This window comes from Gobio gobio, assembly GCF_949357685.1.
Source record: "Gobio gobio genome assembly, chromosome: 12".
Lineage (NCBI taxonomy): Eukaryota > Metazoa > Chordata > Actinopteri > Cypriniformes > Gobionidae > Gobio > Gobio gobio.
This window is the reverse complement of record NC_137105.1, coordinates 15218995-15235769: the sequence shown is the minus strand read 5'-3', so window position 1 is coordinate 15235769 and position 16775 is coordinate 15218995. Positions and strand designations below refer to the sequence as shown.

Here is a 16775-nt window from a genome sequence, read left to right as displayed (position 1 = left end):
CTGCTTTAACACTTTGTTATCAGATGGTAGCCTACATGTACAAAACATTAGTATTTATAATTTTGTTATACATTTTTACAGGTCACAAAAATATCACAAAAACCTTTAAAAAGGAATTTATAATAGTTGACAGTAAGCCAACAAAACTCAAAACTAACCTCAATTCAAAGTTTTTTAAGTCAATTGTAAAGTCATTGACTAATTTGCACTTGACTAAAAAACTACGAGATTATCACACACTTCATGGCTGTATACAGATTTCAAGGGACTGATTCCTTCCATCGTGGTAAAGCTGTTTTATGACAAACAAAAGAACAAAAGAAACAACAAAAAAAAAAAAAACTTTTTGACCTCAACGTTGAAAGTGAAGAGTTCTCATTTCTAAAAGTCCCAACTAAAAATAGATCTGTTCTGTTCTTATTCAGTAAAAGCTCCTTGCACTCCAAAGCTGGGGTTCAATGTCATATGGGCTTTGATGGGGCTTAAACAGGGCTTAGGCAGTACTTAATTACTAATGAGCTCTTTGAAACCTGCTGACTCCCTTGCACTAAAAGGCCATGGTTTGGATCATAGGTGGCATGGTTTTATTGGATTCACCTGGTTAGCTGAATATATTCACAGCATTTTTCTATACATACAACTGTAAGAAATTATATATACACAGTGCCCTCCACTAATATTAGCACCCTTTGTATATATGAGCAAAGGCGGCTCTGAAAATATTATTTAATATAATATAATATAATTTATCCTTCTGATCTTTAATTCATAAAAATATTAACCTTTCATTGAAGTAAAACAATTGAAAGTAGGGGGAAAATCTCATTATGAAATAAATGTTTTTCTCTATTATTGGCACTCAATTATTGCAACGTCCTTTTCCCAAGATAACAGCTCTTGAGTATTCTTCTATAATGCCTGAAGAGTTTGGAGAACACCTGACAAGAGATCAGAGACCATTCCTCCATACAGAATCTCTCCAGATCCGTCTGATTCTTAGCTCCATGTTGCTGCTTCTTCTTTTCAGTTCAGCCCACTCATTTTCTACAGGGTTCAGGTCAGGGAACTGGGACGACCGTGATAGAAGCTTCATTTTGTGCTCAGTGGCACATTTTTGTGTTGATTTTGATGTTTTGTTTTGGATCATTCTCTTTGGCCACTCAATCTCTCCTCCTCACCATTCATTAAGACGATATTGACACACGTCCTCTTCCACACTGTTAGACATTTATAAGAGATTTTACAGTAACTTACTGGCAACAGTGTTGCCAGTAAGTTACTGTATTTGAGATTTACAGTACAATAACCGCATTTCAGTTTACAGTAACTACATGTTACTGTAATTTTGTAATACAGTACTGTTACTGTAAACCTTGGTTAACAGTGCATTAATCCTAATCCTATTCAATAATTAATACTTACTGAATTACATTAATTCTTACATTAATCTATCCTACAGAAGTAATCCAAACAGACAATTATTATGAAATATAAAATTCTTTATTTAAAACATTTTAAGTGCTTTAACTTAAATATGTAAATGTGTGGAAAAAGTTCACTTTAAAACATCCTCGAATCAAATCTTATTTTCAGAAAATCATGTATCACTTATTTTACATTTTATTTACATTTAGATTTATGCATTTGGCAGACGACTTGCATTGCATTCAAGATACACATTTTACATTTTGTCAGTTCTTGCTTTCCCTGGGAATTGAACCCATGACCTAGCTAGCGCCACACACTATTGTTTGAGCTACAATTTTAAAAACTGCAGAAAATAGTAGGTAGAATACTGTAAATAGTTGGTTGAAGAATACTGTAACTTTGGTGCAAAATACACATATACATGAATAAAATATAAACAAAGAGCAAATTAATTCTGAAACAAGTTATCACAACAACACAAACACAAGTTTCATGTCTGTACCGATCTGTGCCATCTTCCACATTGGATGATTTCAAACAGGAACCAGGATTCTGCTCCATTATGGCAAGAAGTCCCTCTAGATAAGAATGATATGAAGTTAGTCATACAATTTGAGTATACACAAACATTTTACACTGTTGGAATTTAATAAAAAATAATAATCCCATTACAATTCATCATAATGGTAAAATACTATTTTATAGACAGTTAACACTTTGAGGTACACCTAGCTCAACGTATGCTGTCTAGTCTAATCCAGTCCTGCAATGCCTTCATGAAGATGTGAAATGAAATGTTCAGTTTTTGTTTTAGCTGGTGATTCAATGTTATGAATATTTTGAAGAATGTACTTTGTAGTGATGCTGAACCTGATTGCATATTAGAGAGGTGTCTCTGTTATTAGCTGAACAAAATTGATATTGAGTAAAAAACTAAAGAAAACTGTTAGTACATAATAGTAGCAGCAGCACAAACTACATGCTCCAAAAAAGTAATATTACTGAATCACCTCAACATGATTTCACAAACTATTTAATCAAAAACAACAATGTAACCTTTTATTGCAGGATGGATTACATGTATACTGCATTAGCTTAAGTAAGGTATCCTCAAACTTAATGCTGCATTCACACGGGGCACCGGCGTTAACGCTTCTCATTTACTTTGAATGGTTGACGTCATGCATTGCTGAACTGAATTGTGGGTTCCGTCGCGTCGCTTCACTCACGTTGCAAGCGGCAGAAGTTGAAAGGTGTGTTCGACATCAGCTGTGGCCGGATGCAACCAATCGGCGAGAGTAGCCGCGTGCAGGCGGGGAGGAGCTGCAAACGGAGACGTGAAGTCTGACACTTTCTGCTTCCCGCAGTGATGCTTGCACTGTGTTTGCACACTTTATCAGCTGAAGTGAAATAAATGCAATATTTGTCAATGCACAGATGTTTCAGAGACATTTTTTGTCATGTAATACTTTATGCACTACTTAATACAGCGTGTGTTTGTACAAGAATAAAGTTAACATACAAGCCTAAACTATCAATGAAGTGGGGGTCTATGTTTTTCATCTGTTTTATTGTGATAAACATGACAATATAACAACGCAACTACATGAAAAGAGATTTAACTGTTATAAAAAAGAGATTTGTGCGCATTAGAGGAACTGAAGGTTTTAGAATAAACACGAAACACATGTGATCGCTGTCATGCGGAGAATCTGGCCAATCGTGGAACAGCTGTGTCATCAAAGTCCGTGCAGTCGCTCTGGAGAAACTGCACCGGCTGTATTAGCCGACTGCTCTCGAATTGCTCTCGAGGTGCTTTGATGCCATACGTCACTGTCACGTGGCGTTGGCGCTGTCTCAGGTCAGACAAAATTTCTAACCGGCATGACGCCCTGTGTGAATGCAGCGTAAGTGTCTGTGTACATTACATATCCTATTAAAAAAGTGTCTCACCTAGTCCAAGTTTTTCCATTCAAACTCCATTAGGTGGCGAAGGAAGGATGACACTCTGTTGTTGATTACAGTTGTCTTCCTGTTCACAACTTCCCCGGTCTTCCGACTCACTCTGGTTTTGGTGGTGCATCTTGTTCCCTCCTCTGGGTTTTTCCTCACGAAAAAAACTTAAAGCAAGAGAAAATTAAGAGAATAAAGATATTTTAAATTTCATCACCCTTAGTGCCTTTGCTTTAAATGTTTTTGGTAACACTTTAGAATAATGGTCCGTCATTAAACGGATAGTTCACCAAAAAAAAAAAAAAGTAAATTCTGTCATTTACTCGCCCTGTTGTTCTAAACCTTTTAAAGAATGTTTGTAAACAGACAATTTTGAGGCACCATTCACTTCCATAGTAGGAAAAAATTACTATAGAAGTGAATGGTGCCTCAATCTGTTAGGTTACAAACATTCTTCATCTTCTTTTGTGTTCAGAAATGTATTCAGGTTTGCACTTGAGCAACATTATTCTAAAGTTTTGCCATGTTTTTTTTCATAAATTATATTTCATCTGCCAAAATCATCCAAAAATTGTCCAGGACTGCTTCAATTCCAGAAAATAAAATTATAATCTGTCAGTCCTGGACAAACACAGTTTTGGATTATTTTAGTATAATATAATTTATGAAAAAAAACATGGTACATGGCTAGTTACAGCTAAAAAGAGGTGGAAAAACTAAATAATTTTGTGATTCTGTTAAACAGACCCGACTAAAACATACAAGAAAAACTTTGAATTAACAGTAATATGTGGAGAAACAAAGAGGACTAACGTTACTTACCGTTGTATGAGTTCCAGTGTCGCACAGCACAGGCAGGCTCCTGGTATTCTTATCTAAAATGTAAAATAAATAATGTCAATCCAAATGTAAACTTTGTTTGTTAACGACATTATTTTTGCAACTAGTGGCCAACGTTAATTTACTAACGTCGTCCTAAATGTACGCTTAATATGCTCGATAAACAAAATCTTCATTGTATTGGTAAAGTTAATTCAATAAACTCACTAACGTTAAGTCTTTTTAAAAATAAAACGTTAGGTTTATGTTACCTCAGTTTTAGTACCAAAGCTGAAGCAAATGATAACCTAACGTTATGTAAAGTATGTTGTCCGGGCAGTATGTTGTTCTCTCTCCTCGGGCAGTAACGTTACACACGACGCTGGCTGCACTGGTTCCTAATCTAATTCAATAAACTCATTTTTTTTTTTTAAATAAAACGTTAGGTTTGCCTCAGTTTTTAACAGCAAAGCTGAAGCAAATGATAACCTAACGTTATGTAAAGTATGTTGTCCGGGCCGTGAGCTCTCTCCTCGGGCAGTAACGTTACACACAACGCTGGCTGCACTGGTTCCTAATCTAATTCAATAAACTCTTTTTTTTTTTTTTATAAAACATTAGGTTTGCCTCAGTTTTTAGCAGCAAAGTTTAAGCAAATGATAACCTAACGTTATGTAAAGTATGTTGTCCGGACAGTGAGCTCTCTCCTCGGGCAAAACTTACAACGCTGCACCGGTTCCTAATCTAATTCAATAAATTCATAAAACGTTAGATTTACCTCAGTTTTTAGCACCAATGCTGACAAGCTAAAATTGGGGTGCAGACAACCGCGGATAGTACAAATCACACTTACCTTGCTTGTTTGCCGTTCTCACGGGGGATGAAAAAATCTTCGCAGGGTGTCCGGACACAGCTCATATGTTCTCTGGAACCGTGAGCTCTCTCCTCGGGTAAAACTGTCAACGCTGCACTGATGGTTCCTAATATAAATCTAAAGCAAATCCTGTCGATCCCAATTGTGCCAAATAGGCCGTTGTGGTAAATACAGTATTATACTTTATTTTTAAAAAATACAGGAAATCACTGTATTTGGTGTTTGACGTCATAGAAAATACCCATGATGCAACGGGAATTACAGTTATTTACTGTAAAGAGAATTTACAGTATTATACTGGGTGATATATAGTAAATAACTGTACAAATTACAGAAATGTCTAACAGTGCAGGCAGATTTGTAACATCTTTAGTTGATTGGAACTTCTTAATTATTGCCCTGATGGTGGATGGATGGATTAGCTATTTTCTTAAAACCACTTTCTATTTTGTAAAGCTCAACATTCTTTTGCTGCACATCAGAATTCTTTGGTTTTACTCATTGTGAACAATGATTAAGGGAATTTGGCCTTGTGTTTCCTCATAAATCATGGCTGGACAATTTCATACTCCTAGTTACCCTTAAAAAAAGAGAAAAATTTTAATATGATATATTAAAGTCACCATGACATCAAAAGGGATTTTTTTTCGTGTTTATCATTAAGGATTTATCCTTGCACATCATTATTGTTTATTTTTGTTTTTTTAAATAAATGTACATTTGTAATCTCTAACAAAATTGATAGCCTCCCCTGCCCCTCGAAATGGAATATGTTCTCCTCATGACGTACAGTATGTCTCGGCGGAGAGTGGGACTAAATATTCTCCACAACTGACTCCAAACTGTCATTCAGATCTGCCTCCATTTAGTTTGCAACGGCCAACTTCCTACGATCCAATCAATTCCTGAGGACAAAATCCAGTGCCGCCCTAAATCTTTTCTCATTCCAGAAACTATTTCACTCAGATATACGTCTCAATAGGAAAGAAAAGACTATTTTAACTTCTGTTCCATGCTGACTTTAAGTAAAAGTAGGACCTGCATTACTGCCCTAAAAAGCCACATTATAATAAGCGGACTGAACTTCAAGTTCAAATCCATGCAAAAATACAGTTCATGCCATGAAGAGCCTTGAAGCTTGCAGAAAATATAGTTTTCTGAATGTTTACTTTGGATATAGCAAATGATGACAAAATTAATGTGTTTAATGAGATAAATGACGTATGCTTAATTTTACGATAAGTGTGCGATTAATCGCGATGCATCACACAACAAGAGTGCGATTAATCGCGATAAAAAAATGTTTACCGATTGATTGATTAATCTATTTATAATGCAATGCTAATCGTCTGTACAGAATGTTATACAATATTTTTTTCCTCACTCTGTGATGTGAAGCACGTCAGATCACACTTGATTAAATGTTAAATGTTCTCTTTTGTTGGACAAACGCTTCTCATGACAAGTTTGGAAAGATGTTTGGTGCCTGTTGCTTTTTCAAATGCATGTTATACTGTAAATGACTCAATCTCACAGCGCTGGGAGAGACAGAGGAGCATTTACTGCAAATCGATCTATCCACTCTGAACAGTGCTGCGCTTCACCTCTGCATATATTTATTTATTTAAAAATGGAAGCCTTTGCGGTAACACTTTAGATTACAGCCCGGAAGGTACTGTGTAAGTAAAACGAATTTACAGTGTAACTTTCTGTAATTATAGTGTAATTATAAAGTATGTATGTGTAGGTATAAGGGAACAATATTTGGGGAATAAAGGGGTAACTACCAGAAAAAAATTACAAATTATTTATACTGTAAATATTTTTTAATTAAGTGATAATTATTTGTGTAGTTACAGGGTAAGTATGAATATACGGGCTGTAAATTAAAGTGGTGCTTGTTCCCCTCTTGTTTCATGTAGTTACAGGGTAAGAATGAATCTACGGGCTGTAAATTAAAGTGGTGCTGGTTCGACTCTTGTTTCATGTGGTTGCAGGTTAAGTATGAATCTACAGGCTGTAAATTAAAGTGGTGCTTGTACCCCTCTTGTTTCATGTAGTTACAGGGTAAGTATGAATCTACGGGCTGTAAATTAAAGTGGTGCTTGTTACCCTCTTATTTCATGTAGTTACTGGGTAAATACAATAAAAACACGTACACAATCTGATATCACTCAGAAACATTTATTTGAAAAACAACTTTCAAAACAGATTAACAACACTTTTTATTCATTTATTCATTTTTAATTAACTTTTAATCATTTTTAATCATAATTCATTTTAATTAACTTTTGATTTGATTTCAAATAATAACGTCCTGACAGGAAAAAAAACATGTTTTGTCCCTTTTTTGTTTCTCTTGCTTGGCTTCTCCTCCTCTTGTTCCTCTTCTTCATTTTCATTATTTCCACTGAAGGAAATCCATGTCTTTTGCTATTCTGTATTAACATTTATTTAAAAAAATATATATACATCCAGAAATGCCCTCATAATTGACAAATATTTTCGCTTCCGACCATGAGTAAATAAGCTTTAAGTAGGGTTGGGAATCGTGAGAAATTTTCCGGTTCCTGTTCTGATTCCGGTTCCGCTAAACGATTCTGATTCCGATTCCGGTTCCATTAAAATTATTAAACAAATAGTGGTAAAGGAAAAAGGCACAATACGCAACTCAAACACTCCTTTTTGTGTTTATTACTTGGTCTCAACAGGTTGGCAATGTCAACAAAAAGTCTTGTATTGAACATATATTACAGTATTAATTAAGCCATTCTTGCAAAAAAAAATTAATTTATGGACATTAAAATTAAATATGTTCAAAAGAACACCTCTGAAATTGTCTTATTACATTTTCTCTCTCTGTCTCTGAATAAAACCAAGTTATAAATTATATTTATTAGTTATATTTATTAATTTAATAGTAGTTATTCTGCGAACTTGTAAATAATAAATGCTAATTCAGCATTACATCTCTCTCTCTCTCTATATATATATATATATTAGTGGTGGGCCGTTATCGTGTTAACGTGCTGCGTTAACGTGATACTCTTGTCAGCCGATAAAAAAAATATTGCCGTTAATCTATTCTCAAAGTTGGGTTGGGAGCTGGGTCTATACTATGCAAGCTATGACTTTCACCTTGATATTTTAGCGCGGATGTATACCTTGCCGAATTACACTGTAGGGGCGAGAGAACGAGTCTTCGAACCTGTGTGTATGCCTACTAGTGTTGTCAAAAATATCCATATTTCGATATGTATCGATACTGAAATATCTGAAACGATATGATACTCTTTTTCTACAGTATCGATATCAGCTGCATTCTCCTCTCCTCTCCGACTGACAGCGAGTTGACACGCACCCGCCTCCTCTCATTCAGTCCAGTTTACCCTCTGAATATGGCGAACGGGTGTTCAGCTGAATTTTTCTTCATGACAGCTGTGTTAGTGTTAGTGTGACCGGTGTCATATATATTTTTCTTCCACTGAAAAACATCCAACAGGATATTTTGTTGAGGTAAAATATTCCAGAAACTGAGAATTAAAACTAATGTTTTGAAAATTAACAATTTAATTCTTCATTACTTATCCTTATTACTTATTATTACTAAACATGTCTGATACGTAACGTGTTTTGTTATTGTAACAAATTTTTTAAATGCTTTTATTTTGAACAGAGCATTTAGCTTGCTAGAAAGCTACGGCAGCTCGATTAGCCATCAAATGAAAACATCCCGAAAACAGCTTTTGATCAGGCATTTAAAACAGCTACCACGTTGGGTCCTAAGCGGACACTATTTCATGGTAGGACCCGATTTGTCATGACACCGGTCTAAATTTTGCGCAGGGTTGCACATAACGTTAATTCTACTAATTCCCGCAGATTTCGCGCTCGCATCTGAAGCGCACACACACATACCGTAATAAAGCCGCCTCTGACATACAAGTGCAAAAATGAGCTCCTTTTTCCAGCTTATTAATGGTCAAATACACTCACAAATGTCTCAATGCCCATCTTGGTGAGTTTTAACGTAAACACAGTCGTAACCAGCTCACAGGAACAGTGTTTGGGATCCATCCGTGCATCAGGTCTTAAAGGGACAGAAGTTATTTATTATTCAAACTACAAAAAGACAAACGATCACTTACGAGCACACATATTCTGAATGCCTTCGGCAGAATTCAAATGAGCCATTTTAATCTAGATTAATTCCAAGATTACAGTGAGATCTAGATTAAAGGAACTGTATGTAAGAAATGTATTTCAATTAATCATAAAATGGCCCTGATATGTCACTAGACATTAAGAAATCATGTTAATTTCAAATACTTATATCACTGACAACGGTTGCCAGGCCAAGATATTGTCATTTTAAAAGTGAAGTTGCAGCCCACAACTGATGTTGATGTTGACATGTTGTGTTTTGGCCTGAAGCGCCACCCTCCACCTATCTACCAATCACGAAGTCAGTAGTGTTTCTGCATTCGGGTTGCCAGCTCTGCTCTAGTTACCACAGCTGCAGCTACAAACTTTTTGGATAAACAATGTCTAACTTTACGAAACCTAAACGACCTCGTTAAGAATCAGAAAAACGTTGTGACAGTGTCCGAAATAAAACAAGGATTTGTATAAGAGATGCCTTTGAAAGATGGAGACGGCTGAAAACGGAGAATAATTTGAAGACTGATGCCAACGTTGCTAATTTTCTCCTGGACAGGTAAGGTTCATCTATGTTTGGCTAACTTGTACTTAATGTTAATGGACATTTCAAATATTCATGACAGTCGAACAAAGTTATGCATGTTTGTGCAAAGTAACGTTAGGTTAGCGCTAGGGTTGGGTACCGAAATCCGGTTCCAATATGGCACCGGTACTTATATAACCGGTATGTACCGGACCGAATCAGAACGCAGATTTCGGTTCCTCATTTCGGTGCCAAAATTCAAACGTGCTTTCGCGCTTTGGCTGAGCCAGAGACAGACGCTCAGCGCTGGTCACATCACAACTCATGACAACTATTCAGTGTTTTCAACCACATCATGTTTATTTCAGGTTTCAGACATTTAAATGCTCATAAGTAGCTCTACTAGCAAAAAACACACCCTGATGTCTATGAAAGCGGCTATGACAATCCTTTCAGACGGTTATAATTTGACTAACGTTACATGTTTTATTCACATCAGATACATGCACATTATATAGTAACTATAGCGTTTACTCTGTTCTTCTTCCAGTTCACTGGTCACTTACTTTCATGTATTTTGTAAGACGAGAATGAACTCAAGTGTTGTAAATCCGACAGATCCGATTCTGAGGCGCAAACTAACATGGCGCCGCCCATTGCGCTTTATACATCAACTAACACACATTGACTCACACATTTGAACATCAGATAGTTTGTGACACAGTTAAGAAGTTTGTGAATATTTTGAATAAAAAGAAAAAACGAAATAAACCCGATACAGCTGAGCTGTCAGCGCTATTGCGGCTGCTGTGTCATCATGTGAGAAACATGACGCGTCGCCATGGAAACATTAAGACGATGCGTTCTAAAATATTTAGCCAGAGAATATGATCATATTTCAAAAAAGAGCTGAAGCTCGAAGCTGGTTAGTAGCATACCAAGAATACAGACGACTGCTGTTATTATTGTAATTAAGAGTTATATTAGGCTTGTTGTAGTTGGGTTAGGTGGCTTAGGTTTTACTGTGAATTTGTAAATAAGTCAATTATAATTTGTAAATAAGTAAATTGTGTTTTGTTTTTATTTATATTCATACATTTAAGTATACATTAAACTTTTAATAAATGGTTCAATTTAAATAAAAAATAAATAAATAAAAAGCCATTTAATGTCATCCACCTCGTTTTGTGGCCTTTTTAAAAAAAAAAAAGTATCGGTTCAGGCACCGTTTAGGCACCGGAACCGTTTTAAAAGTATCGGTTTGGCACCGGAATCGAAAAAAACCCAAACGATACCCAACCCTAGTTAGCGCAGATGGAGGAGGTGGGTCATTGAATTGAAAAGGTAACGTTAAGGAATTGTTTGGTAAATAAAAACGGCGAGTCGTCATTGCTAACATTAGTAATGCATTATCAGAGCCCGTTTCTCTGTCATTATGCTGGGACGCTGAGGAAAACAACATTAGCACGCCCATTATGGCAATGTGAAAACGTATTTGAGACAGTAGCCTAACGTTACCTCGGTAAAAATTATTCCTCATTCGTTCTTCGCATATATAGTGGACAAAACATGCTGCAAGTGGACCTGTATGACCATTGCTAATGTTATTTAGCTTTGCTGTAATTTTACTATAGTATTTTTTCATGTGGGAATGTACTGTCACATACGATCGTTCATATTTACGATTATATTTGGCTAATCGCCATTAGTACATTTTCGCGATTCATAATTACTTCACAAAACATCGCTCTTGAAGCATAAACATAATTAACAGAAAGAAAAAAAACTTACTGTGTACGACTCGTCACTTGCCATTGAAAGCTCGGTGTAGCAGCCTACGTTCCTGCTGGATCCTGCAGCCTAGCTGGCAACCTCGAGTCAGGGGGAGGGGGAGAGGGGATACACCGCTCTACAGTAATTTGAAAGTGATTGCAGTACCAGTTTTGGCCACAGTCCTACATACAGCTCCTTTAAAACAATTTATCTATGCCCACCACTAATATATATATATATATATATATATATATATATATATATATATATATATATATATATATATATATATATATATATATATATATATATATATATACATGTTGATAGTCTATAGTTTATTACTACTGAAATAACATATTTACCCATGAATGAATTCCTACCTAGCAATGGGGACGTGCAAGGAGCAGCAGTCTTCCTTAAACAGTTGAAAATATTGCATGTTTTGAGGTTGATTCCGTGCTGTAGCAAATGTCTTGTCAAATTGCTAGTGCAGCCTCCTTTGCATGTTATTAACTTTTCACATGTGATACATTTTGCTTTGTCTTCATTCATTCTTTGGAAATTAATCCATACTTGTGATTTTCTCTTCACCATGTGGAAATATCTGACGCAAAACCGTGAATGTGTAGCGCGAGGGCTTTTAGTGCTGAACTGCGTTAATTGGTTGCACTCCTGGAAACGGCAGGCAACGTAATTAATATTCATGATGAGGTGAGCTGTCGCTCGCTATTAAAGGATACGCTCCAAGCACTCCGCACACACATTGCACCAGAACCTTTCTCGGAACCGGAATTTAGGAATTTCGTGCTGTTCTGGTATTTTTCAAAAATCAGTATCGGTTCTGCATAAGAACTGGTTCTCGGTTCCCAACCCTAGCTTTAAGCTTTCAAGACGTTCTCACACGAGTTTCATCTCACCCTGTCTTGTTTGTTTCTCATTGCTATTATCATATATTATATTATTGTTTGTTAGCATTATACTGTTGTGAGCATTAAAGCTACACTATGTAACTTTTCCGTCCACTAGAGGTCGCCTGTTCAAAACAAAGGCGTAGTTTGATGACGCCACGTTTGAGCGCAGAATCTCGGGACATGTGGTTTTCACCTCACAGCCGGTGGGAAACAGTCAGGATAGGACTCAGGCAGAAATCTTGTTCATGGATGCGATTATTAACATTACTGTAGTCTGAAGCAGAGCAGAAGCGAGTTTTGTGGAGCTGAGCAAGGCCGCAGGAGCGATTGAAGAGCGGGACTGTTATTATGGCATAGTCGCTGGCGGGACTTTTATTATGACACGGTTGCCGGCGGCACTTCCTCTTCTCCAGTGCTGAGTGTGAGGTAACGCAGCTCTGTTTATCGTATTAGATATATCTGAGTGTGTTGAAAAGGAAGTTATGACGTTCGCTCGGCGGCTGCTATGACACTTGTTCACAATGCAGTGAGAGTAAAGTGTTTCACTGAATAAAACCGGAGACCGAGGGTGACGCAGATATGACGCAATCGACAGGCGACTCCCTCACACGCATAGCTCACACGTCCCGGCTCCTTGGTTAAAATAGCAATTTTCTCACGATTTACAAATAGTTGAAAACATTTGGGATATTCTAAGTACTCAACTGAACAAAATATATAACACTGGCCTAGTGGTTTCTGGATGTTTTACTGCAAAAATCCTACATAGTTCACCTTTAATTAAAACAATCAAATAAAATAAAAACGGACAGCATCCGTCATCCGCATGACCAGAGTTTCTTGGTGTGCTAACGTCATGCTTCAAGTTACGTCAAGCGTGAACTTAACCCTCTCATGCACGCGTGGGTGACTGTGGGTCGGAAGCGATAATAAATCGGAAGCGATAGCGATAATAATTTTTTTTTTAAAATATTGGTATTTTTCTTTCAAACACTTATCGTTTCACTTCAGAAGACCTTGATTCATCCATTTGGGGTCGTATGGCTTACTGTATGTATTGCTGTATGTGCTGTTTGATGCATCAACTTTTAGAAAAAAAAAATCCTGTGTTCATCTGAAGAAAGAAAGTCGTATACATCTCGGATGGAATGAGGGTAAAAGATGAGGAAATGGTGAGGACATTTCTGGGTGTACTGTATTTTCTTTTAATAATAGCTAGAGACATGGGATTCCTGCTTAAGATTAATATGTGGCAAGAACGAAAAAGAAGAGGAACAAGAGGATGAAGCCAAGCAAGAGAAACGATTAAGAAGTGTTGTAAATCTGTTTTGAAAGTTGTTTTTCAAATAAAGTTTTCCAAGTGATATCAGATTGTGTACGTGTTTATATTGTACTTACCCTGTAACTACATGAAACAAGAGGGTAACAAACACCACTTTAATTTACAGCCCGCAGATTCATACTTACCCTGTAACTACATGAAACAAGAGCGAAATAAGCACCACTTTAATTTACAGCCCGTAGATTTATACTTACCCTGTAACTAAATGAAACAAGAGGGGAACAAGTAGGGATGCACCGGTTGACCGGCCAAAAACCGGAACCGGCCGGTTTTTGCTTCTAGCGCGCGATCGGCAACCGGCCGGTTTTCTTTGTATTTTTCTGCCGATTTATCCGGAAGTGCGCCCGCGTGCACATACGCCTATATTGCAATCATTCGCGAACATGTCACTTGTGTGTTACAAACGGAACCTGGAGAACTAAGGAAGAGCCGCTTTCCTGCGCGAGCCTACCTCTCCGCGCCCTGCACAAGTGCAGATAGTGAGCGTTTGTTCAGCTCAGCTTCATCTGCACACACAACGCGTCTGCTAATGTCCGATTCGCGAACCAATGACTCATTTGAACCGAATCATTTTAACGACTGGTTAGAACAACTGATCCGTCCAACACTTGAACTAACGAACCAGTTTATTAATTTACTCAGAACTCCTCTGAAATGAGAACACAAGTGTGCTTACCCAATTCAGCAAGAGTGAATAGTAAGAATTAGTTTAATCATCCACAGTCATTCAGCTTATTTATGTTGACAATTTGTAGTGAAATATAATTTAGTGTAGACTGGAGTTAGGTGAGACCAGAACAAAGTTGTTAGCTAGCTGATAATTTTACTAAATTGTATATGGTAGAAAATTAGGCTATTTATTAATTTTTTATGCTACTTTTTAATATTGATATGATTATACCAAAACAATTATCATTAAATAGTGTAAAAAATGAGGATCAAAAGAAACAAACATCAAGGTAGAGATCATACATAATATCAGATGTCAAAATAAGATAAGCAAAAATTACAAAAGTTTCTTTGCATTTATTTTACATGTATTGTTTTGTCAGTATTGTGCTCACAGATCACGTAGGTAGAGGACTTTACTGTGTGTGTGGATGACCATGTCTGTCAGAAACCACCGAAGACCATTTTTGACCCAGGAAAAACCTGCTATAGGATGATCATTTTTATTTGGTAACACTTTAGAATAATGGTCATTAGTTAATATTGGTTAACTAAATTAGTTAACATTAACTAATAATGAACTGCACTTATAAAGCGTTTATTAATTTTGTTAATGTTAATTTCAACATTTACTAATGCATTATTAAAATCTCGTTAACATTAGTTAATGCACTGTGAACTAACATGAACAAACCATGAACAGCTGTATTTATATTAACTAACGTTAACAAAGATGAACAAATACAGTAACAAATGTACTGCTCATGGTTAGTTCATGTTAGTTAATACATTAACTAATGTTAACTAATGACCATTATTCTAAAGTGTTACCTTTTATTTTACCTTAATTACATTGACTTAATTTGATTTTAAAAGCACCTGCTGTAGCATCTTAGTTTTTTTTCGTTGCACTAAACATTATTTGATTTAACATTTTGGAACAATTATATACTTTGGTTTTATTTAATTTCACTGGTAAATACTTTTTTTCTTTACACTGAATTTAAAAACAAATGCTGATTTAAGTAACATCTTTGTTTGGATTGCAGAATATGCAGCTGTTGCCTTTAATTTCACCTTTCAGCCTTTTAATTTCCAATTAAATTTCTTGTTAATTTCAGATTGCGGACTTGTTTTCATTAGCCAAAAGCCAATTTTGCCTGTTAAATACCAAATAAACATCTTGTTCATGTATACTTTCATTCTTTTATTGTGTTAAAAAAAAAAAAAAAATCGGAAATCGGTATCGGAATCGGCCAGTTTTCTTGAAAAAAATCGGTATCGGAATCGGCCATGTAAAATCATGATCGGTGCATCACTAGGAACAAGCACCACTTTAATTTACATACTTACTTGAAAATTACCTCTTGATTAAAAAAATACTTACAGTATAAATAAATAGTTAATTTTCCTGGTAGTTCCCCCTTTATTCCCCAAATATGAAATATTGTTCCCTTATACCTTCACATACAAACTTTATAGTTACACTACAATTACCGAAAGTTACGCTGTAAATTTGTTTTACTTACGCAGTATTTTCCAGGCTGTAATCTAAAGCGTTAACGGATTTGCAATTCCATGATCTCAAATCACGATTTTGGTTTCATTTCAGTCAATCATGCAGCCCTAAATTAACCTCACACAAGCACAAACAAATTCTCCCTTTACACAAACAAGCTCTCTTTCACATGCTCAACTGCATCGCACATGTGCTACTGTGGTAAATGTATTCATCGCACAGACCAATTTTTTCGTAGCACTTGCGACATACAGCTCTGGAAAAAATTAAGAGACTACTTAACAGACATACAGCTCTGGAAAAAATTAAGAGACTACTTAACATTGACTTCTATACTTGGAGTGGTCTCTTAATTGTTTCCAGAGCTGTATATGTTGCACTGTACAGCCCTGGTTATGAGGCTGATATCTATTTTATTTAAAGAGCTTAAGTATTTATTTTATTTCAGAGAAGAATGGCTAGGATGAAACTACAGCTTGGCAAAGCAGCCTCTTCCTTCCTTGTTCTGTTTTCTACATTCCTCAGCGGGATGATCAAGAAAGTCTGCCAACTCTAAAACTGTCATACGTTGTTGAAAAAACAATAATAACAACAGAGGCAATGATAATCCTAATCCACACGCACATGATTTAATATGCATTTCCCAAATCACTCACATAATTAATACAGTAAACAAAATGTGCGAGAGGATTATATCAAGATAGACACAATAGCTCTGACAGATCAACTCTCTAAATCATTCATGAGAAAAACAAGCCTCACAAGCCCTTTTACAGTATTCCCTGTCTATATGGCCAAAA

The 16775-nt window shown here is 36.1% G+C and overlaps 1 long non-coding RNA gene across 1 annotated transcript; it reads right to left on the bottom strand.

Annotated features, from left to right (window-relative positions):
• Positions 1-2670: 2670 nt before the first annotated feature.
• Positions 2671-5119, bottom strand: LOC307134531. Its single transcript, XR_013817580.1, has 4 exons — positions 5054-5119; positions 4204-4256; positions 3382-3548; positions 2671-2828 (listed from the first exon to the last, which is right to left on the bottom strand). It is a non-coding gene; the product is annotated as an uncharacterized lncRNA (long non-coding RNA).
• Positions 5120-16775: the final 11656 nt, after the last annotated feature.